Here is a 24,211-nt window from a genome sequence, read left to right on the forward strand (position 1 = left end):
TTAACCAATCTGGTGGGAGAATAATGGTACCTCATTATAGTTTTAATTAGCTTTATTTTAATGACTAATGAGATTGAGCATCTTTTCATATGTTTATCAGACATTTGGGTATCTTCTTTTGTGAAGTTCAAGTCCATTGCCTATTTTTTCCCCCATGGGTTGTCTGTTTCTCGTAATTTGTATAGGTTCTTTATACACTTTAGATAAGAGTCTTCTAATTTTTATATGAGTTGGAAATATCTTCTGCTCTTGCCCTTTTCTTCCCTTTTTGTTGATTTTTGAACAGAACATTTTAATTTTAATATAGTTTACTCGATGAATCTTTTTCTTCATTGTTGATGCTTTTGGTGTCCCTTTTCATCAATCTTTACCTATCCCGAGGTCAAAAATATATTTCCTGTATTATCATCTGAAAGTCTTTTTGCTTTACCTTTCCCATTTAGATCTACAGATGACCTTCAACTTAGGATGGTGCTACATCTTGATAAACCCATCCTAAGTTGAAAATATCATAAGTAAAAAATGCATTTAATACATCTAACTTGCTGGACATCATAGCCTAGCCTAGCCTACCTTAAATGTGCTCAGAACACTTACATTAGCCCACAGTTGGGAAAAATCATTTAACACAAAGCCTATTTTGTGTTGAATATCTATTTGTTTTGTTGAATATCTATTTGTTTTGTTGAATATCTCATGTCATTTATTGAACACTGTACTGAAAGTGAAAAACAGAATGGTTGTATGAGTACTCAAAGCGTACAATTTCTACTGAATGCATGCCACTCTCACACTGTTGTAAAGTCAGAAAATCCTAACTCAAACCAGACCCACATCAGGGACCATCTGCACGAGGAATGTTCCAATGATGGAGCTGATTAGCAGAGGATTTCTCAGTCTCTGCACTGTGGACATTTTTGAGTGAATAATTCTTTGTTGTGGGGGCTCTCCTGTGCATTGTTGGATATTTAGCAGCATCCCTAGCTTCTACCTGCTAGATGTCAGTTGTGGCAATAAAAAATGTCTCTAGAATTGCCAGACGTTCCCTTATAGGGGTTGGGGAGGGGTTGCAAAATTCCTTTCAGTTGAGAATCAGTGATTTAACATATAGTGTAGAGGTCAAGTTTCATTTAGTTTCTCATATATTGCTCAATCAAATTTTTTTTTTTTTTTTTGAGACAGGGTTCTGCCATGTTTGCCAGCCTGGTCTCAAGCTGCTGATCTCAGCTGATCCGTCCACCTCGACCTCCCAAAATTCTGGGATTACAGGCATAAGCCACGGTGCTCGGCCTGCTCAATTGATTTTATTTCTTCCTTTATCATCTTTATAGCTTTTATTTGTTTTTCTTTATTGCACTGGCTTGAACCACTAGTACAATGTTGAATAGAAATGATAATTGGGGAAAACTCCATCTTTCATCATAAGTTTAATTTTTTTTACAGTAGGCTTGCTGAGAATATCCATTATCCCATTCAGAAAGTTATCTTCTATTCCTCATTTGTTAGGAGTTTTTTTTTTAACTAATTAATTGTTGACCTTTTAAAAATGCTTTTTCTGTATCTATGCAGATAATTACATGAATTCCCCTAAAGTTAATGTTGTATTGAAAAAATGTGTTATATTAATTGATTTTCCAACATAAACCCAATAACTAAGGTCTTGGATTATATTATCTTCTTCCTCCAGGGAAGTCCACCTGACTCACAAAAGTGTCAAGAGCACTGTTTGGACTCTCAGACTCTCAGCCTCCTCTTCCAGAATTAACAAATTACCCCGGGGGAAAGTAGCCCCAAATGCTTGGATTATATCGTCTTTTAAAGCATGACCTGATCATCCTTTCTGCTTTATTAGTCCTCTAAAGGCTTCACATATTTTCTTTATTGAAACATTTATTAAAAATAATTATTATTGTTGTCATCATGATTGTGTTCAGCTTTTGTAGCTGTTCTCAGTGGAGAGGTTGGTCTCAATGATCTAATCACTCATTACTGGAAATAGAAGTTTCTTTTCTTAGAGAAATAAATATCAATTATACAAAGTACGCAAAGATAAAACACACACATATATATATATATCCATCTGTACTATGATGTTTTATTATACATTACAATCAAACAACCTATGCATCACCACATAGGTTGAGAATGAAACATTAAATGGCGTTGCAGTGAGCCAAGATCGTGCCACCGCATTCCAGCCTGGGTAACAGAGTGAGATCCTGTCTGAAAAAAGAAAAAAAAAAAAAGTGAAAAATTTTTATTATCATTTCAAAATTGTTTTTATTTAAGAAAGAAGAAAATTATTGCTTCTAAGAAGAAGCCTCTATGTGTCCCACTCTGATTACATTTTTCTCTCTCTGCCATCACTAACTTTTAGCTTCATTTTTGTGTTCAGCTTTCCTTGCTCTTCTTTACAGTTTTAGAACTTGTACTTTATTCCCAATTATATTTAGTTTTGTCTGTTTTTGAGCAGCACATAAATGACATCCTCTAAGTTTATGCTTTTGTGTCTTCATTTTTTTGCTTAAGGTTATATTTTTTAAGTTTATCCAAAATGACATTTATTTTCCCTGCTTCATAGTTTTCCACTGATATTCGGTGTATTTTTCCATTCTAGTGTAGATGGACATTTGTATTGTTTCTGGTTTTCATCTATTATAAACTAAAGATACATATAATATAAACAATATAGTAGTGAATGTTTTTCTACACACTTCTCGGTGTGCAAGAAGGGTTATAGGATATACCTATCTTCAATTTTACTTCATCATACAAGCTCTTTTCCAAAGTGATTGTACCAATTTACAATCTCAAAGCAGTGTGTGACTTTCTGTTGTGCTATAACATTGCCAACAGTTGATATTGACTTTGCCAATATGGTGAGCATGACATAATTTACGTTGTGTATATCTCTGATGTCCGTTGAGGGTTGAGGTTGTATATTTCTTCTTATGGTACCAAAAGGCTTTACTTTTCTCTGAAATACCTGTTCTTTCATCTTGCTAATTTTTTTGACTGGGCTATGTATTAGGGTTCTCCAGAGAAACAGAACAAATAGGAGATATATAGGGAGAGATTTATTGTGAGAGATTGGCTCACATGCTTACAGAGACCGAAATGTCCCATGATCTGCTGTCCACAACCTGGAGACCCAGGAAAGCTGGTGGTGTAATTCCATTCTGAGTCCAAAGGCCTGAGAACTAGGAGAGCTGATTGTTTTATATCAGTCTACGGGCAGGAGAAGACAGATGTCTCAGTTCAATCAGGCAGACGTTAAGCAAAAATTCCTCCTTCGTCTGCCTTTTTGTTTATTTAGGCCCTTGATGGGTTGAATGATGCCCACCAACATTGAGGAGGCAATTCACTTTACTGAGTCCAGTGATTCAAATACTAATCTTATCTTGGAAAATCCTCACAGACACACTCAGAAACAATATTTAGTCTGGGCACCCCATGGTACAGTCAAGTTGATACATAAAAACCATTGTGAGCTATTTGCTTTTTTTCTTACTGATTCCTAGGAGCTGTTCTGTATTCTAGATGAGGGCTTCTCACCAGAACTTTCTGTGATGATAGAAATGTTCTCTGTCTGGACTGTCCAGTATGGTAGCCACTAGTCATATGCTACTGAGCACCTGAAAGCAGTGCAACAGAGGAACTAAATTTTCAATATTATTTTTAGTGTATTTATTTATTTATTTATTTGGAGATGGAGTTTTGCTTTTGTTGCCCAGGCTGGAGTGCAGTGGTGCGATCTTGGCTCACTGCAACTTCTGCTTCCCGGGTTCAAGTGATTCACGTGCCTCAGCCTCCCAAGAAGCTGGGATTACAGAGGCATGCACCACTATGCCCAGCTAATTTTTGTATTTTTAGTAGCTATGGGGTTTCACCACGTTGGTGAGGCTGGTCCCAAAATCCTGACCTCAGGTGATCCGCCCATGTTGGCCTCCCAAAGTGTTGGGATTACAGGCGTGAGCCACTGCGCCCAGTCTATTTTTAATTTTAATAGCCACATGTCTAATAGCTGCCATCTTGAACAGCACAGGTCTAGGTAACAATTATTTGTTGGCTTTAAGTTTTGTAAATGTCTTCTCCAAGTTTGTGAACTGTCTTTTCACTCCTTTCAAGGTGCTTTTGATGAACAGAAGTCCTTAATTTTAATGTATTGAATATTATTAACCTTTTCCTTTATAGTTTGTGTATTTATATATCTTGTTTATAAAATCCTTTCTTATACTTTCTTATCTTAGTATATTTTCTTGTACTGAGATCTGAGGAACTGATTTTTGTGTTTATAATTTCCTTCCCCCATCAGTCATCAGTTTTCCTAGCACAGTTTACTGAATGGGTCTTCCTTTCCTCACCAATCTGCAGGACTGGCTGTATCAATCAGAGTACTGGCAAGAAGCAGAAGGCACACTCAAACATTAACATTAAAGAGAGTTTAATAAAGGCACTATTGAACACTTTTACACTGTTGGTGGGACTGTAAACGAGTTCAACCATTGTGGAAAACAGTGTGGTGATTCCTCAAGGATCTAGAACTAGAAATACCATTTGACACAGCCATCCCATTACTGGGGATATACCCAAAGAATTATAAATCATGCTGCTATAAAGACGCATGCACACACATGTTTATTGCAGCACTATTCACAGTAGCAAAGACTTGGAATCAACCCATATGTCCATCAGCGACAGACTGGATTAAGAAAATGTGGCACATATATACCATGGAATACTATGCAGCCATAAAAAAGGATGAGTTCGTGTCCTTTGTAGGGACATGGATGCGGCTGGAAACCATCATTCTCAGCAAACTATCGCAAGAACAGAAAACCAAACACCACATGTTCTCACTCATAGGTGGGAATTGAAAAATGAGATCACTTGGACACAGGAAGGGGAACATCACACACCGGAGCCTGTTGTGGGGAGCAGGGAGGGAGGAGGGATAGCATTAGGAAATATACCTAATGTAAATGACGAGTTAATGGGTGCAGCACACCAACATGGCACATGTATACATATGTAACAAACCTGCACGTTGTGCACATGTACCCTAGAACTTAAAGTATAATAATAATAAATAAATAAATAAAGGCACTATTTACAAAGGAGAGGCTGAGGTAAGGGAAACTAGCAGGTGATGAAGCAACCTGGGGCTGGCAAGAGCTGAAACCCTTACCACTTCTAACCCTGAGAGTCAAGGAAAGGCAGGAGTTACTGGACCCAGAGGGAGGAATGGAGAAAGGCCTCTAAATAGAAAGGGAGATGTCCACAGAGAAACGTACCAATCACCTTGACCCAGGAGAGACAGAATTCGCCAGAGGAATAAACACCTGCCTGCTCAACCTCATGCTGTCCCTCCTGTAGATTCGGTGCTAAACCCACCATAACTCAGCTGGAAGCCAGAGGGCAGGGAACCCACCAATGGAGGAGGTCTGTTCTGGGGTACAGAACTGAGTGGAGCAGGTTGGAGACTGCGTCTGGGTGAACAAATAAACCATCAAGCACACCTGCATGGTTATAAATCTATTTTCCATAAATGCGTGGGTAGGTACCGGATCTCTCTCCATACTGTGCCACTGATCTATTTGTCTGCAGCACTCCACGCTGCTTTAAGTAATAAAGCTTTAAATATATTTTCATATTTGAGAGGGCAAGAATCGTCACCTTGTTTTTCGTCTTCAGGAATGTCTTGGCCATTCTTTGCCTTTTGTTCTTTCATTTATATTTCAGAATCAGCTTGCCAATATTCATGAAGAACTATATTGGAATTGTGATGGGACTTGCAATGAGTCTCTAGATCAATTGGAAGAGAGCTGACATATTTATAATTCCTTCCAAGGATAGGGTTTATGTCTCCACATACTTAGGTCTTATTTAATATATTTCTTAATAAGATTTTATCATATTCTCTATAAAGAGCTTCCATTTTGGTAAATTTTTTTCTAGGTACCTATTTTTGTTGCTATGGTAAATATCTTTTCTTAAAATAAAAAGTCACTTTTTGCCTGATGCTTGTATATAAAAATGAAATTATTTTTGTCTATTTTGGACTGAGCAACCTTACTAAATTACCTTAGTAATTCTAATGATTTGCCTGAGAGTTCTTTGGAGTTTTCTTTGCAGGCAGACATATTATCTGCAAATAATGATAGTGTTGTTTCTTCCTTTACAATCCATATATCTTTACTTTTTAATCTTTTGCACCGTAAGTGTAGAATAGAAGTTGGTATTAGCAGACATCCTTAACTTTCAGGCTTCCGATTTTCAGGGGAATGCTCTCAATATTTCAACATTAATTATAATGCCTTCTGTAACTTCTTGTAGAAGCTCTTTATCACGTTAAGCAAATGCCCCCTTCTATTTCTAGGTTAAGTGTTTTTGTTTTCAACATGAAAGTAGGTCAAATTTTATCAAATGCTTTTACTGCATTAATTGAGATTATCATAGGAGTTTTCTTCCAACTGCATTTGGAACAGTCCAATTTCTAATTGCTAAATTCCTACCCATTTTTCAAGGGTCCCCAAAGACCTCCCTCGTCATCCACCACTCCCCATCATAAGGCATCCCTTCTCCTCTCCCTTCATTTCATAGTCCCTTTGTATATGGAAATCATATATTCACTTATGCATCCCCCAATGCCCAGCACACAAGCACATAGTAAATGCTAACAAAATGTCGATTGAGTTACGGAGCGAGTCATTCTTATGGCACTTTATAGCTTTGATTTTTATAGTTGCATGTCCATGTTTCTTTTCTCCCCTCTGGACTGGAAGCATTCAAGGGCAGAGTTCACATCTGATTATTCTCATTATTCATCTAGACCCAATCCAGGGCCTGATTCAGAGCCCTGTTCACCACTGGATGATTCCTTGCTTTCCTTGGCAAACTCCATCATCAAAACCATCCAACCAGTCTTCCAGGAGTAGCCAATCTCTCTTCATGGTCCCCTCTGCAGAGAGAGAGGTTTGCTTCACTCTCACCCTCAGGGAGTCAGGACAGTTCTGATGACTAAGGGCAAAATAATTTGCTCCTTTGCTGAGATTAATTTCTAAAAAATGGTTTTGCAATAACCTGGGCTTGACTGACCAGGGGTGAAGGAAGGTGAAAGAAGCCATAAAGAGCATTCCTTCCCTCTAATGAAACTGAACCAAGGACAGGGCAATAAGCCAGGGAGTCAGCCATTGATGGGTCTTTACTTAGCCCTTACTTTGTGCCCAGCTCTGTTGCTAGGCATTGTAGAGGTGGGAGAGACATGCTGGCCTCTTTCCTGAATGCTTAGAATTTATTTTTCACCTTGGAAACAGAAATTTCACATTTGACAAGTTAAACAATATGACAAGGCCATCTGTTTACTCATTCATCCGTTTATTCTTCCATTCATTTATTCACATAGTATTTCAAAGTCTCTGCTATGTGGTGGGTGTTGTGCTAAGCACTGGGGAATTCAGGATTGAAGAGATGCCACCCTGTCCTTAGGCTGAATAAGGGAGTTGGTTAATTAAACAGCTCTAATACAATGTGATATATGTGGTGGTGAAGGTATGTTTTCAAGTGCTGAACTGGGGAACAACAGGATACAGGGACTCTCAGAGGAAGTAATGAATGGATTATCAGAGGACATGAATTTGGTGTAGAAGTTTATTATCAGGATAAGAGAGAAGGATATATGAAAAGTTGTGGAGACAAGGAGAGCACAGGAAGTTTGGAAGATGATGACTGGCATGACTAGAGTTCAGGGACAGGATGGAGGATGAGAAGGAAGAAGGCCAGGAAGGCAGGCAGGGACCAGGTCCTTAACTCACAGTGAGAAGTTGTGGGAGCCTTCACCTCAGGGCATCAGAAGTCATTTAAACATTTCAGCAGGGAGTAATGTGATCTGATTCGTGTTGAAGGTTCCAAAAGGTCAGAGCAGAGAGAATGGGTAGGGAGAGCAGAAACTGGAATGAGGAAGGCAAATGAAGAAGAATGTTTGAGCTGAGCCTTGAAGGATGGGCAGGATTGACTGAGTAAGGATGATAGGGTGTGGCATTCCAGGCAAAGGGGATGGCAAAAATTCCAGTATAGAAATTGGGAAGCAGTGGGAGATCAAGGGACCAGTAAAGAGATCAGGCTGACTGGAATCCAAGGAAGGTCATAAAGTTTGGAAGTGGGTGGCACACACTCGGGGGACATCTAGGGGCTCAGAAGCCTGTAGAACCAAGTGAAAAGGGGTCCAGCAAAGACTCCAAAATCTTAAAAATTGGAGCTATAGCAGAGGGTAGTGGGAAGAGATTAGCTGGAGATGAAAAAAACCTAGATTCTAGACTCAGCTCTGCCACTAACTTGCTACATGAGTTTAAGCAAATTATTTCTCCTCTCTAGGTCTCAGTTTTCTCACTTACAAAATGAAAGTGCTGGCCTAGATCTCTTCTAGCACTGGCAATTTAGGATGCCAAGCACTAGCCTCTATCCTTCCATTCCCAAGTGTGTTTGCATTTGCCCCAGGTCATCCCAAACCATGCTCACTGCCTCACTGAAGCCTGCCAAGCTGCATCTCAGCCAGAGGAAGTAGAATTAGTGGATGGGACAAAACAAGACAAAAATACACAAAATATAAACCCTCAAAGAAGGAAGGAAGGTGATTAAAGCATGAGGCAGGGAGAAACAGTGATGAAGATGATATCAGAGAAAAGGAAAATCTAATTATTGGAATAACAGACTCAATATATAGGTTGCACAACAGAAAGGAAAAGCTGAAGAATAATATATCTATTAGCTTTTGCTGTGTAACAAATCACTGCTAAACTTAGTGGCCATTTATTACTGCTCATCGTTCACATGTCACATAAGCACTGCTGTTGAGCTGGGTCAGACACAGTTGATCTCAGCCTTGCTCATGCATTTGTGGCCAGCTGGAAGGTCTGCTGGGGGCTAGCTGGTTTGGGATCATCTCATCCACATGTCTGACAATTGTCTGGATGTCAGCTGGGACAAAGGAGCTGACTGGGCCACATGTCTTTTAGATTATTCAGTATGCACATCAAGGCTTGTCTACATGGTTCTGTGTTTGAATGTGTCCCCTCCAACATTCATGTTGAAATTTGATCCCCATTGTGGTGGTCTTATGAGGTGAGGCCTTTGGAAGTTGATTAGGCCATTAAGGCCCCGCCCTCATCAATGGGTTAATGACCTTAGGAGAGAAGGTTTTAGAGAGTTTGCCTTCCAACAGATGAGGACAAACAAAAAGGTACCATCTTGAAAGCAGAGAGCAGCTCTCACCAGACACCAGTGGGGGCACCTTGATCTTGGACTTCCAGCTTCCAGAACTGTGAGACATAAATTTCTATTGTTTCTAAACTACCAAGTCTGTGGTATTTGTTGCAGCTTGAACGACTAAGACACATGGTGGTATCAGGATTCTAAGAGAGAGACTGGAAGTGTACAAATGGTCAAAATATGTCACAAGGCCAGCCAAGAGTCAAGGATGGGGAAATAGATTCCACTGGTGATGCAGAGTAACACTACAAAATGGCATAGACAGAGGAAGGAATCAGGGATTGTGGAAATTTTTTTCCCAATTTATTAAATTGAATTCTCTGGCCAGAGTTATTCACATTCTTCCCAAATGCAAATATTCCTACTCCCATTCCAATACCCCACAAAATTCTCACTGAACTATGACATCAAACTTGGAGTCAAGCTTGGATCTCATGATCTTTCTCAGTTTCCAGTGAGACTTTTCAAATGTGGCTCCTCTTCACTTGAAGACCCCTGAATGAAGAAGATAAGTTACTTGACCCATACCTCACTAAAGCGCATTGGTGAGAAAGGTAAAGTGTAGATGTAATGAAAACTTTTATTCAGAAGGGGGAAATAAGAAGCAAATAGCACTAATTGGTTCATAGCACTACTGAAATCCAGCTGGGCTGATATTAACAGGACTTCCTACTGAACAGCAGGAAATATTCCTTGATTAGACCTAAACTCTGCTCCCTGGGAGTGACTTCTCAGTCTGTTTTTTACCTCTGGCTTTTGAGGCCACTTTTTGGGATTCCCAAGACTGGCCTCATTTGCAGCCAGGTGGCTTTCTCAATTTTATTCCTCTCTGTAGGAAGTTGGGGACCAGAAGCCCTCTTATATTTGAACCACCTTAGATCTCAGTCCAGATCTTAATGTAGGCTGGTAGCACTTTTACATGTTCAGCTCCATTAAAAACCATGTGGGTTTCCTATAAATCTGATTCAAGTCCAACCTATTTGACAAAAGTCATGCCGGTTGTCTTTGAGATATGACCCTCTCTTTAGACTTATTCACAGCTACTTTGGGTTTGTCCAGATGGCTATAGGATGATGTCCTTAAAGTTCCTAGAATTTTTTTTTTTTTTTTTTTGTCTAGAATAAAGGGTGTACTTAAGATGCAGTAACTTAATTCTGTTGATTTTAACAAAGGATGTCTGTAGTGAAAGTTGCACAAAGCTTCCCCTGGCTTGAAAACCACCTGCCTGGATCATGACAGTTCCTTTGGTCATTACTAAGGAGCCATGGCATTCAAAGTAGGCTCTTCCTATGGATAGGCAATATAAGTATTGCCTATTAAGTGTGCTAAAAGAGGAACCAGGAAGATTGCACCTCAGACTCAAAAATCTTCTTTATTTCTCCCATTCTTTAAGTTCCTTCAATGTAGACTGATTGCTTTTGGTCAATTGCATCAATTGCATTAATTAAGGGCAAGGCACTGAGCAAGGTAATTAACGTACTTTATCCATGACAATGATCATGCATGGTAGATTCTCTGTCACAGATCCATGGTAGGAATCTTGGTAAGTGCTTAGGATAAGCACTTGCCCTTAGTTAGTGCTCAGGATATCTTAGTTCCCTCCTTCCAGTTCATTCCTACTTTTCCTGAGGCTTCTCTCTTGCAATTTATGTTACACCACAGGAGGGAACAGAGTAAGGGTCTGTCACCTCCATGCAAGTGAGTTTGTTGGTTGGTTCCTTGAACAAATACTTATTGAGTGCCTACCCTGTGCCAGGCACTGTTCCAGGCACTAGGACTATATTCCTGAATAAAGTTCTTGCCTTTATGGAGCTTACAACCAAGTGGGGGGCAGATAGACAGAAAATAAGTCAACAACCTATAAAATAATCACAGACTGTGATAACACTAGGATGCAAACAAGGTGAGGGGGCTGAGACTGGGCAGCTGGGGAACCCTGTATGACTGATGATAGCCAAGAATGAGGAGGAGGGAAGGGAAGGCTGGAGAGGAATGAGAAAAGGAGGCTAAGGACAAACAGGCTTCCTGTGCCTCCTCCACGATTTTGCCCCATGACTTCAGAAAGGACAATTTAGTTCAAATAAACAAATAAATCTACAGAAATATGATCTGTCATAGCAAATGCAGCACATTTAGTCAAGATTCCCTCAAGGATTGGAGTAATAGACTTGGGTGTCAGGAGCCCTCAGTTCTAATGCTAGCATAGCCCCCAACTCCCTGTGTGTCTTTGAGAGAGTGCCCTCCCTTCTCTGGACTCCTGGATCCCGGAGTCTATACTGAGTGGGTGGGACTCAGTGCTGTCTGACTACGTATGGCTTGATGAAATGACCAGCACCTTCCATGGGAGTTTTAGCACAGCTCCAGAAGGCTTATGGCTCTATCATTCCTGCCCATAGCTGTTAGAATTCCTCCTTCTCTGCCCAGTCATGCAATTATCTGCCTCACTTCATTGGGTTCCAGCTCTAGGCCATCTTTTCATTTAATTGTTTAGTCAGAGCCCAGACAGTTGGCAATTTACAGCGCCCCTGGTGCAATGATGATCTGGCCTGGATGCTGTTCCAGAAAGTCATTGATAACTCTTAGTTCAATCAGAATGCTTGGGAGTACCATGTTCTATGCATTTAAAACATTCTCCTCCAAGAATAAGAACAAGCAATCACAACACACATTCAAAACAAAAGCCACCATTTATTTAGTGCCTACTATATGCCAATGAGCTAAGATCAGCGCATTTCATCCTTACATCAGTTATAGGAAATTGCCACAATTTCATAGATTAGGAACCTAAGCTCAGAGACTTTAAGCCAGCCAGGGGTGGAGGCATGATCCTGATCCATGAACATCCAACTCTAGAAGTGCAGTCTCTACCATCATGCTGTTTTACATTTCTTTTTACCAGCTGCACGGAAAAACAGCACGAAGGCCACATAAAGGTGGGATCTGCCTCTACCTGACTCTCCCTGTCTGAATCTTCCCTTTTTGCTGGGCTCCACCAGCAAGGGAGTGTTGCTATTTTGCGGTGACTTTCTCAAGCTTGCCTAGCAAGCACTCCTGGGAAAGTATTGCTCAACCATATCTGTGGTCACAACCTTGAAGCCGATATCTCCTTTCCACTTTCCTAAAGCCATCGAGTAAAGTAGAGACCCTGCTCTTCACATAACTTCCTATAAGTTGGTGACATAATCCATTTGAACTTCAGATACAGACCCTTAGATGGCACCATAGCCATGGGAGGCAAGAAGTGGGAACCAATGTTACAGATGTTATTGTGCCAGGTCCCTTTAGGAATAAACCTCCCAAGAACAGGGATGTTCAGCCATCAGCCATCAGCCATCTCAATGATATATAATTCAAGCAACACTATTGTATTCATCTCTGCATCTACACCTTCAATCAGTCATATGTCATGGGGACAGGGCTCCCCAGGATATAGCCCTTTCAGCTGATGAGAATTGTTCGGATATTTCAGTGACACAGAACCACACTAGAGGAAGTTGAGGGGCAGGACAGGGCTTGGGATTGGCTCTTCTAACAGCAGAATAATGTCTTCCAGCTCCGGAGTCATTCCACCTCTCCATTCTCTTAGCCCAATGTCAGTTGCATCCAAGGCTGGTTCTGCTCTTGGTCAAAGGACAGCGGCCAAAGGCAGCAAGGGCTGTACTCTTAGAAGAGATACTTTGTTTTTCAAGGTTTTATATTAAGAGACTTTCTCAGAAATCCCCCAGGAAGCTTTTCCTTGGATTTCATTGACTGGAAGATGAATAGACGCTCCATCGTGGTTTACATCAATCAAAGCCCACACATCTTCCCTGAGTCACTCATGAGTGGTGTTGAGAGGTTAAGACCTGAACACATTCAGGCTTCAGTTAAGGATGGAGTAAGATGGCTGCCAAGAGGCAGCCAACAGCGTCCACAGTTTGATTCCATGCTAGTCTAGTTACAGAAACTCCAAATTCCTGAACTTAGACTGTTTGGACCTGCATATGAACTTATTAATTAACCTGCGACTCTGTGGTGTGCAGTAGCTTGTTCTGAAAGTTGGCTACAGGGTGTGAGGGTCAGTTCACCATAGCCCAGGCAGATAGAGAGGAAATGACGTGGTGAGCTGGGGCTTGGGACAATATCCAGGAGGGCAGCACAGTCATTTGGACACATTTTTCTCAAAGCTTAGGCCTTAGTTCATCTGAATTAGAATCACATGACTGTGGGGGCAGTGAGATGGGTGGAACAGACTTTACAATATAGATTCATAGACCTTTTGTTCAGACTCTCTGGGGCGAGGGTCCAGGAAGTTGCATGATGGACAAGCTCTCCGGGTGATTCTTAAGCACCCTGGACTAGAGCTTATGCTGTGCTGTAGAGACTGACTCTGGAAATATAACTAAGAGGGTGAGTCCAGGGCAGGAGCCTTCATCACAATTCATCAAATAGTTGGTATTTGGGGTCCAAGGTGAGGGAATTGGTCCCAATATAGTGACAAAGAATCTAAGCTGAGTTGAATTGTCCTGGATCAAGCCAGGCAGTGAGCACTGAGATTTATTCATTGCATTTTTCAACCAACATTTTTTCAAGTTCCTTACATGATAATCCCTGAAGATATAGATCAAAAAGTCCCTGTTTCAAAGAATCCCAGTGCAGTGTGTTGGGGAGATGCAGACATGTGGACAGGTATTCACATTACATGACAAGGGTCATGGTGACACACAGGGGCTCTGGAAGCACTCAGGAGAGGCCTAGGGCTGCAGATTAGCAACTTATTACAAACCTGGTGGCATATAAATCACAGATTTTTATTCTCTTACACTTTTGGAGCCCAGAATCTGAAATCAGTTTCACTGGGTCAAAATCAAGGTGTCAGGCCTCTCTCCAGAGGCTCCAGGGGAGGATTCATTCCTTGATCTTCCAGCTTCTGGTGGGGCCAGCACTCCTTGGCTTATGGCCACATCACTCCAGTCTCTGCCTCTGTGGTCACATTGCCCCCTCCTCTTCTGTGTCTACTCTTTTCCACCTTGCTCTTATGTGAATACATGTAATTGCATTTATGGCCCAGGTGGGTAACCCAGGATAATCTCCCCGTCACAAGACCCTTAATCACATCTGTAAAGCTCTTTTTGCCCTTTAAGGTGACATTTACAGGTACAGGGATCAGGCACTAGATATCTTTAGGGTGTGTTATTTAGTCTGCCACTGGGGGCAAGGGGAAGGAAGGCTCTTGACATGAGTCAATAAGGAGAAGTAAGAGGTAGCCCAATGCAGTAGGTAGGAAAGAACATTCTAGAAAGAGCTAGAGCATGCACATAAGGACCCAGATCTGGGAACTGTGAATAGGTTTTATGAATAGAGGCTCACAGCACAGAGGAAAGGTGCTGAGGTGCGAGAAGAGGCGGAGGAGGTAGGCTAGGGTCAAAGGATGGAGCTCCTGGGGCATGGGCTATGGTTCACAGATCATGGGGAGTCACCAAGGGTGTGTGAGCACATAAGTAACAGCCGCAGAGTTGCATTCTGGCTGTGCTGTGGAGAATGGATTCCAGGGGGACCATTCAGTAGGATATTGCAGTGGTGCTAAGTGGAGTATAGTTAGACCTGAACAAAGTAGGTGAATCAAGACAAGTGGAGGGATCTGATTGGTGGGGAGAGTGAGAGCAAGGGGAGAGGCAACACAAGACTCCCAGGTGTCTGACATCCATGGATAAAAAGGGCCCCTGAGAGATCATCTGGGAGAGGAGGGGACAGATGAAGTCTTGGGCTCCCTTTTGAAGTGGTCATTATGGGTCACCAGGTGTCTGGGAAGCAGAAGAATATATGGGCCTGGAAACAAGGAGAGGAATCTGGCCTGGAGACTTGGATTTGGATGCCCACACATATAGGTGGTAGGTAAAGCTGTGGCTGTGAATGTGGTCATCTCAGAAGACAAGGAGTAAGGGGGCGGATGGACAAAAAAGGCCCTCACAAGGGAGACTGGAAAGATGCAGCTGTGGAGGCAGGAGAAGTCTCAGGACTTACGGCTCAATACAGCTTGCATGGCTGGGATCTTTGCATTTTGAAGAGTAATTGCCTTGTAACACCAATAGTGCTAGCTTTGTAATGGTGAAATTTGGGGGCTTTGTGGGAGGAAGATAGGGTAACTGCCTATACGCATGACTTAGGCAGTTACCCTCTGTCTGTTTGCTGACCCAGCCAACTGTCAGCTAAGTGCCTGTTTGGGACTCAGGGAGGCCCCAGTAGCGTCAGGAAGCCAGCTGCATTTGTTGTTGACTCTTAGCACACATTATACACCAACAGCATGGCTGACGGAGAATCCAGGGTTGCGGGATGGGCAAAGAGAGGGCCATCTATGCTTCTCAAATGTCTTGTGGCTATTGGCCCTGTGAAGTAAGCCTCTTCCCAGAGTCCTCTGCTGTTTCTGCTCTTCCTTATCTCACAGGAATATTGAGGAATTCAGAGATTCAGATTGCTAAAGCCGGTACTTAGGTGAGCAAACTGAGATCGAGAGGGTGGAAGCCCTTTCTTTCAGAGGAGCTGGTATTGATTATGTGACAGCCTAGAGTCCCCCCATCAGAGGCCACTGCTGCCTTTTTCAGGGTCTGGTCTTTGGTACTGAGATGATGATCACAATTGTTAACAATAACATACTTTCTTACCATCTTAGGAAGTTCTTTACACCTTCATATTTGTTCAATCTCCAAACTCATCTGATAAGTATGAAAAATGCTGTTTATAGCTGAAGAATCAGGCTCAGGATCAAGGATTTGTCTAAAACCTAGACCCAGAACCCAGGTCCTCTTGACTCTAAATCCCACGATCCTCCCCGTCCCTGTGCAGCTCCACCACAGGGTTGCAGGGTTCTGCGTTGCAAGGCCCAGTGCTGATGACGCCTGGATAGCTTGCTGGAGACTCCATAACCATGCTACAGGCTGCTGAGAACGGCTGGCCACTTGCCAGATGGCTCTATCAGAAAGCAGGGAAAGCCCCACAGAAAGGCAGTGAGGGGCCGCAAACACAGATGACTTCCCAACTTTGTTTTGGACAAACTCTAGGCTATCTGAGCAGAATGCTTTGCTGCAGCTGAGAACATATTTCTCGACCTTAAGAAATAAGCTCTTAAGCTTTCAGGTTTTAAAAATGAAAAGCAAGTAATGCATTCAACAGACATCACCCCATCACTGAGGTCTTCCCTGTCATCCATCCCTAAGTCTCAAACCATCCGTCTTTGAGCCTCCATGGGGCCTGACCATTGCTTGCCCAAATCCTGAGCCTCAGCCTGGCACATACATAAACCCTTCCCTTACCCCTACCCAAAGATTAAGGCTCACTCTTCTTGTACCTTGCTCATTCTTCATCACAAACCTGATCTGTCCCTACCAATTATTGAGCCTCATCCCAGCCTTGACACTAACTGTATCCCTCACCCAAATACTCAACCTCAGTCCATATCAGACCCCATCTCATCCCTCACCCCATACCCAAATCTACCACCATCCCTAACACCAACAATCCCTCCCTTACCGAAACCCAAAGACCTAACTTTACCCCCATTACGCCTTCCTTTGAATTCTTGAGCCTCGGGACTAGGGGTGAAGGGGGTTATTGCAGACATCACCAGGAAATTTCATAAATGCTCAAAGGTTAATCATTTCTTTTTGAGACTCTCAAAATAAGTGTGGCTGTGGCTTTTTCCAAGAGTCAAAGTGGCTGCATCAAAACAACACTGCCCCAAACTGAGGCCAAGATGTGAGAAGATGCTGTGCAATCTCCCTCTGCAGTCCTGTTATTCTCGGATCAGAAGGAGAGAATTGCTTTGGATTCAGGAAATTGAGCCACAACGTGAGTGCTACAAATGGAGCCTGAGACAAGTGCAGTCATTACTTTGTGTAATGACATGGTGTTGGAGCCACCTCTGAGAAGGAAAATGCAGGAATGAACCATCCATCTTTTCAAGCAAACAAGAAAGGTTCGTTTTTCAGGTCTGCTACTGTTCCTTAGGAACTTGGTATTTTCCATCCTTCCAATTGCTCATTGGATTGTCTTCCCCATGCCTTTCTAAATGATTGACTTTCCAAAGTACTTTGGCTCCCTGAAAAATGAAAGGGGTCTGGAAATATCATGTGTGTTATAATTGCCTCTGGCAGTACCATTGGGTAGGCCAGGTGACTCTCATCTCAATGTGTCTGCATTAACTCTAGTCACCTTTCTTTGGAAAAACATCAGCTTGATTAGAAATGGCTCCCACACTGAATTGGAGGGAAAAAAATCACCAGTCTTTATATTTTTTTAATAAATATTTCGTTTTTTTTTTTGTATCAGCCCCAAGTTAGAACTTTAATTTGCAGAAACTCCCAAGACATTTCAGCCAGTGTTGTAGTTAGACCAAAGCTTGATTTAGGTTGGCACACTAAAAATCACTCCTGTTTTTAAAGTGCTATACACTTTCCAAAATAATGATGCTATCCATCCCTCACAATATCCCTGTGTAGAAGGCACTGTTACCTGCTTTTCACAGATGAGGGCATGGAGGCTCAGGGGGTTCAGTGACTTGTCCAGATAGTGGAGGTTTTCTGGGGCCCCATCTCCTGGGCATGGGCCTGCACTCTTGCCAGCATGGTGCTAACCACCCTGGGGAGGGCAGCTAAAGCCCAGGAAGACCTGGGTGACATGTCGGGTATGACTGCCCTGGAAGAGGCAATGAGGCAATGTAGATATCAGCCAGGACATGATGACAGACTTAGAAATTCAGATCATTTTGCTATTGCCAAATATCTAGAGGCTTCATGTGATGTCAACTGAATATCCAGATTTTTGACCCACTCGTTTTTTGTCTGGATCATTGTTAATATGTGATCTTTTGTAACAGAAAGAGCCCCATGCTCGATCTCCATGATCTTGTTTAATTATTGCAATAACACTTTGAGAGATAGATACAACTATCCTCATTTTACTAACAAGAAGTTAAATAAGTTGCCTGAGATTGCACAACTTCAGGGCAGAGTCAAGATTTGGATTACTCTTATCCACCACAGTAAACCTATTCTCTGTAAGTCAGAAGAAAGTAGAATTCTAGTTTGAGCTTTTTCTTTTTAGTTCTGTGTCCTCAGATGAGTTAACAAATTCATTGAATATTTATTGAGTATACTTTTTTTTTTTTTTTTTCAAAACAGGGTCTCACTCTGTCACTCAGGCTGGAGTGCAATGGCGCAATCTCAGTTCACTGCAATCTCCACCTCTTGGGCTCAAATGATCTTGTGTCTCAGCCTCCCGAGGGCTGGGACTAGAGGTGTGTGCCACCATGCCCGGCTAATTTATGTATTTTTTTGGTAGAGACAGGATTTCACTATGTTGGCCAGGCTGGTCTTGAACTCTTGACCTCAAATGAGTCCGCCTCAGCCTCCCAAAGTGCTGGGACTACAGGTGTGAGCCACCATGTCTGGTTGAGTATACATTTTTAAACAACTGATGAGCAAGCAACTCAGTTTTAATGACTGACAAACAAGTAAATTCCTTCATCTCATGGATGAGAATCCATCCATAAATAAGTGAGTTGGGCGAGTTTTCTCAAAGGTTCTTTCTAGAGCTCATATAGTATGAGTCTGTGATGTTGACAGTTTAGATTTGCAACAGAGTCATGCCCAAATCTCTCAGATGTGCATCTAGGTTTTCACAATGTCAAAGGTGATCTCTCCCAAACTTCAGAGAGATTCCCCGAATTCACCACCTGTGAGAAGTTACTTATCTCCTCTATGTACTATTTTTATAAAGCCACCTGATTTAATCCCTAATACCAAAAACTTGAGCTGTGTCATTACCATCTTAAAAATGAGAAAACGGAGGCTCAGTGATTATAGCCACTTGCACAATGTCATAGAACTAATACAAGGCAAAGCTGGGTCTTGACGTTAGAAGAATCAACACAACAGCTTCTGCAACCTAGCATGCACCGTGGGAATAGCTCAGGCCCTAGGAGAAGCTGGCTTAGCCTGAGAGTGCATCAAGATCATTCATCCAAGCTTCTAGAAACACCATTCAGAGATGTTTGGTGGGGTCACAGATCACCTGCCTCCCCACAGACTGTCTGACATTTGTCACACTAGATCTTTTTTATTCTCCTTGCAACCTTGTCTGTGAGTCAGCCCTTGTCATATGGTAAGACAGACTAGCATGAAATGGATCTGTCCAGGTGATCTTTTGGAACCTCTGAGATTCCTGTTGCATGACACAAGGATACTCTGTCTCCCTGAAGCCCACCTGTCTCGGGCCAAGAAATGAGTGCAGCCTTCAGGAAACAAATGTCCCCACTACTTGAATGAGGTCACTTGTATTTCCTGAAGTGTGACAGCCTCTTGCTCCTGACAGGTGGTCATTATACCTCATCCTGGGCTACATCACTGTCCTTGTAAGGAAATGAGGTTGAAGCAAGTTTCTTCATTTCCACAGTCAAAGAGCTTCCAGATAATATCTCTGCCGTGACTAAAACCATGCAGGGGAACAAAATAAGAGCTGATTTATCAAACATTAAGGTGGCTTTGTTTTCTGTTTGTAGCTGGAGGCCCAGAGGGAGGACCCAGAGCTCAAGAAGTGAGAACGCTGGTAACATAGCATCACACAGAAAATAATGGAAAGGCCAGGCATTATTATTATGGATAAGCCCTTTCATTTGTTCTTTTACTTTCCAACTTCTTTCTGCCTGACTTCCCCAGGAAAGTCTTTCCATTTTCCTTCACTGTGAATCAAGAAACAATTGTAATCATGGTCAGCACATAGTATAATCATCAGGGTACAGACACTTATCAAGACAAGGGATGTGGCCATTTCAAAGTGAAATCAGGTAATTCCTGAAAGTTCCCAGACTTTCCTCTTAGAAACATTGCAAAAAAAATCTTCCTACTCATCCTGCTTTAATTACACCCAGCACAGTTCTTCACCAAGTGGCAATATTTGTAAGTAGAAAATGAAGTCTTTTTCAACATTATTATGTTTCTAATGGATTTAGTTTCTACTGTGATAAGAGCATTACTTTGCAAACGTATTTGAACAAAACAAAATCCTATGGTATTTTGATGACCTTCTTCCTTCTAGCTTTTGTGGGCTAGCTTGGGCATCTAATGGACATTTAGGACATTACTTCCTGTGGACACTGGGCTCTGCATTCAACCAGCCAATTTACAAATCATTTTTTGGAATATAGCTTATCTGCTGTTGTGTATAGAAAAATGAAATTATCATCTCAGTTTCTCAGATGTGGAAATTAAGAAATAAAATCTGGAGTGTTGGGGTTCTTGTGCCAATGCAGTGGCTGCTATTTCTTTTCCCTTCTTTCTCTGGACACCAACAGGGAGAAGCCACCTGCCCATCTTTGCTGGTCTTCTCAGCCAGTTCTTGTGTCTTCACTGAGAAGGAGCTGTGACTGGAGGCAGAGGCCAGGCCCACTCACTGTTTTTAAATGGGAATATAACTCACATACAGCAAATCATATACAATTGAAATGTATACATTGAAACTCAATGAAAATTTGCAAATTTATACAGCTATGTAACACAATCTACATCAAGACGTAGAATAACACAGCACGGAAGCAGGCTTCCTCCTCAATCCCCTGCCAGTCAATGCCCTTTGACCCAATGGTAGCCCACTATTCTGACTTCTTTTAATATAGATTAGTTTTTGGTCCACGTGCTTAGAAAACTTTCTTAGGTTGAGGTATAATTGAGAAACAATAAATTGTACAGATCTTAACTGTTAACTTTAATGAGTTGTGACAACATATACCTGTATAACCACTGCCCAGAACAAAATGTAGAACATCTCCATCACCATAGACAATTCCAAATGCCCCTTCCAATAAATCCTCTTTCCTTTTGTTTTGACAGGGTCTCACTCTGTCACCCAGGCTGGAGTGCAGTGGCGCAATCCGGGCTCACTGCAACCTCCACTTCCTAGGTTCAAGTGATTCTTGTGACTTAGCCTCCTGAGTAGCTGGGATTATAAGCACCCACCACCACACCTGGCTCTTTTTTTTTTTTTTTTTTTTTGTATTTTTGTTTTCTTAGTAGAGACAGGGTTTCACCATGATATTGGCCAGGCTGGTCTGGAACTCCTGGCCTCAAATGATCCATCCGCCTCGGCCTCCCAAGGTGCTGGGATTACAGGCGTGAGCTCTTCCTTTTCTCAGCAACTACTTCCTGATTTCAAACACTGTATAGTAGTTGGGCTTGTTCTCAGATTTCATATAAATAGAATCATCCAGCGTGTGCTCTTTAGGGTCTGGTTTCATTCACTTGACATATAGACACATGTATTTTTGGCTTCACCTACAGTGTTGCACATATCAGTAGTTAATTCTTTTATTCCCACTAAAGAAAGTTTTATTGGCTCCATTTCTTAGATTCAGAAGCTACCACCACAATAACATAAATTTCAAATACATATAGTTTGACTCCAATTGTTTAAAAAAAGCTCAAGTCTACACACATACCACAGAGACAGGAAAGGATAAATACTGTGTACTAAAAAGTGCTCCTGGTAGACTCTGGACAGTGAGAGATTATGGATGATTGCTTTTCTTCTTTTTATTTTCTGAGTATTTCAGTTTCTACGTTAGCATTTTTTGCATTTTTATTTCTGGTAAAATACACATTTCAAGAATGTAATGTATAGTACCTATTTCTGGACTTGCTAGTCTTTTCTATTGCTTTATTTACCTATCCTTACATCAACATCACCCTATCTTGATTATTGAAGTTTTACAATGAGTCTTAAAATCAGGTAGTCAAGAGACTTCCAAATTCGTTCTTCATTTTCAAAATTGTTTTGGCTATTTTAGATAACTTGCATGTCCATATACATTTTAGAACTAGTTTGTCTATTTCTTCAAAAGAGGTTGCTTATATGTGATACAGATTATGCTAAATCTACACATTAATTTAGGGAGAATGGAAATCCTAAGCAATATTGAGTTTCCAATTTATGGACATGCTGTATCTCTCCACTTAGGAATATTTTAATTTTGCAAAGCAATATTTTATAATTTTCAGTTTATAGATCTCACATATCTTTCATTAGATTTATTCCTGGGTATTTTATTTTGGCTACTGTTTTGATGATATTGTCAATGGTATTTGTTTTGGAATATGATTTTCTAATTCTTACTAGAATATTGAAATGTAATTTATTTTTGTACATTGACGTTATATCCTGAAACTTTGCTAAATTCACTTATTCTAGTAATTGTTTAATAGACTCTGTATGATTTCTAAAACAGCTTGATTGAGACATAATTGACATACCATTTAATTCACCCATTTAAAGTGTAGTCTTCTTACATTCCCAGAGTTGTGTGACTATCTCCACAATCCAGTTTTAGAACGTTTTCATCACCCCCAAAAGAAACCCTGTGTGATGAGGAGCGGTTACATCTCATCCTCCTCTCATCTCCACCTCACGGCCCTGGACAATCACCAATCTATTCTTTGTCCCTATGGATTTCTCTATTCTGAACATTTCACATAAGAGCAATGATACAACATGTAGTCTTTTGGGGCATAATGTTTTCAAGGTTTCTACATGTTGTAGCATGTATCATTCATTTTTATAGCAGAATAACATTCCATTGTACAGATGGAACACATTTTATTTATGTATAAATCAGTTGATAAGTAGTTGGGTTGTTTACACTTTTTGGGTATTATGAATACTGTTGATATGAACATGCATGTACAAGTTTTTCTGTGGACATGTTTTTGCTTTCCTCATTTTTATCCTTTGAGAAACTGCCAGACTGTTTTCCAAAGCAGCCATACTGTTTTGCATTCTCATTAGCAGTGTATGAGGTTCCAAATTTCTCCACATTCTTGCTAACACTTGTTATTATCTGTCTTTTTTTTTTTTTTTTTTTTTACTATAGCTCTCCTAGTGGGTGTGAAGAGGCTTTCATTGTGCTTTTGAATTACATTTCCTTGGTAGGTAATGATGTTGAGGATCCACTCATGTACTTTTTGGTCATTTGTATTTTTTTTGTAGAAATGTCTATTCACATGTTTTGCTCATTTTTAAACTAGGTTATTTGCCTACTTATTATTGAGCTGTAAAAATTTTATTTTTTAAGAAGTATTCTGAAAGTTCCTTATCAGATATATGATTTGCAAATATAGTCTGTGGGTTGCCTTTTTACTTTCTTGATGATACTCTTTGAAGCACAAAACTTTTAAATTTTGATGAAGTTCAATTTATCTGTTTTTCTTGTTTGTGCTTTTGGTGTCATGTCTCAGAACCAAAGAGTTTTATACATATACAATGTTGTTGTCTATGAATAAGGCAGTTTTACTTATTTTCCCAATACTTATACCTTTTATTTATTTTTTCTTGCTCACTTTCACTGGCTAGGACCTCTACTACAATGTAGAATAAAATCAATGAGAGCATATTCTTGCCTTATTAACAATCTTAGGGGAAAATACTTCAATATTTTATTAAGTGTGATGCTAACTGTGTGTCCTCTATCACACTGAGGAAGTTCCCTTCTAGTCTGGCTTGCTGAATTTTCTTTTCTTTTTTAAAATAGACTTTATCTTTTTAAAGATCAGTTTTAGTTTCACAGCAAAATTAAGAGAAATTTACACGATTTCCCATATGTTCTTGCCTCGACACATGCATAGCCAACCCCACTGTCAACATCCCCCACCAGAGTGGTGCATTTGCTATGACTGATGACTCTACGTTGAGACATCATGATCACATTCAAAGACTATAGTTGGCATTAAGATTCAGTCTTGGAGCTGTACATTTTATGGATTTGTATAAATGAATAATAACATGTGTCCACTATTGAGGATAGTTTTCCTGCCCTAAATCCTCTATGATCTCTTTGCCCCTTTCTCCCTCTAACCTCTGGCAACTACTGATCTTTTTACTGTCTCCATAGTCTTGACTTTTCCAGAATGTCATATTCGAATCA

Source organism: Piliocolobus tephrosceles, chromosome 2, assembly GCF_002776525.5.
Source record: "Piliocolobus tephrosceles isolate RC106 chromosome 2, ASM277652v3, whole genome shotgun sequence".
Lineage (NCBI taxonomy): Eukaryota > Metazoa > Chordata > Mammalia > Primates > Cercopithecidae > Piliocolobus > Piliocolobus tephrosceles.